Source organism: Rhagoletis pomonella, unplaced genomic scaffold, assembly GCF_013731165.1.
Source record: "Rhagoletis pomonella isolate Grant_MI unplaced genomic scaffold, Rhpom_1.0 Rhpom_scaffold_00010, whole genome shotgun sequence".
In the NCBI taxonomy this organism is placed as follows: Eukaryota; Metazoa; Arthropoda; class Insecta; order Diptera; family Tephritidae; genus Rhagoletis; species Rhagoletis pomonella.
Window position 1 is genome coordinate 19806146 of NW_023458564.1, and position 1460 is coordinate 19807605.

Sequence of the window (1460 nt, forward strand, 5' to 3'; positions counted from 1 at the left end):
ATATATTTTTTGCGGTCTTGGTTTGTTGTGACCCTCAACAGTCAAATTATTTCAACACGTACTTGATAGTTGCAAGTGCAAGTTGCATGTGACAACACAACAAACATTTAGGTTTGAGCTCAACTTGAGATTAAGTTGAGGACTAAAGGCCCGTCCACACATGAATCAAAAACACAAGATCACGTAAGAACGCGACGTTGTATTTGTAACTGGTTTTGAGAAAAAAGCTTGCGAAAGCGGGTTCGTCAGATGAGCGTTTGTTTACATCACAAGTACCACTATTTTACACTTTTATTCAAGTAAAGAAGAGTTAATTCAATATGACAACACATTTTAAAGCATTTTGTTGCATCATTTTACCTAAATTGTGCGTTTAAAGTGGCTGACAATCACCCCTATTGCGAGTGTCGACTGGCAGTAGAATAGAAATTTGTCGATCGAGTCGATCATCTTTTATTTTGCTATTGCGTAACTTGATCGATAAAAATTTGTACTATTGTGAATGGTTGACAGAATTGTAAACAGCTGTTTGTTTGTTTACATTTGTTTCTTGAGTGTTTTATTTACATCATTTTTAAAATAATTGCTTTTATTATTAAATTTAAAAAATGGACACAGTTGAAATATGGTTTAGTGATGAGGAAGATGATGCGGAAGCTAATAGATTAGTAGAGTTGGCTAAAGCAAGGAGGGAATTGCGAGATTCGTCGGATCCCTTGGACTTGGAAGGTGTATGTACATATGTGAGTTTTATGAACAAAAGTTGCGTTCCCGATGATTCACGGTTTTTAGGCTTTACATGATTTGCAGGAAAAGCTGTTTTCCTCATTAATAAACTTTATGGAAGTTTAAGAAATACGGTACGGTTAAGTTTTTTGTACAATGATGTTGGGTTTTTGTGTCCAAATGCGTGACCCGAGTTTAAAAACTTTAACATAACAACATAACAAGTGTATTGAAAGAATTCAACTTTAATTTAAAATAAAGATTTCAAATTTCCGAGCACTAGTCAATTAATAAATTATGCAGTTTTTTTGTATAAACTTTTGATGTTGGTTCTGCGCAAAAACACTGTGGATGGCGTAGCCGGAGTTATATGCACAAGAAATATTGTATATGTATCTTTTCCAATAGAAGCGGAGCTTCCTACCCTACTCTTTCCGGAAATTCCTTTGCCTATGTCTTCACTCTCCTGCATCAGTACGACCAACCGCGCAAGTTGCCTTTTGTTGTTTATAATTTTTGATCTGTAATTCAGACACATACATGCATATGTATATTTCACAATTTTTTACAACTTCCAGTTCAATTGACTTACTTTTTATCCATTATAGTACCACTTTCTTATGTAAATTTTATAAACGCAAACTCCAACGACTAAAAAACAGCAATAGAAGGATGAGCGATTAAAAAGTATTCACAGTCGCTAATTGAGCGACTAAGCGACACTCGCAATAGCA

The 1460-nt window shown here is 34.7% G+C and overlaps 1 protein-coding gene across 1 annotated transcript in view; it reads right to left on the reverse strand.

Annotated features, from left to right (window-relative positions):
• The window catches only part of LOC118746427 (dehydrogenase/reductase SDR family member 4), a 1626-nt gene extending 1525 nt beyond the window's left edge, over positions 1-101 (reverse strand). The window contains exon 1 of the mRNA XM_036480279.1: positions 33-101. The gene's annotated coding sequence lies outside the window, so the exon portion shown is untranslated. The remainder of the gene's footprint in view (positions 1-32) is intronic.
• Positions 102-1460: the final 1359 nt, after the last annotated feature.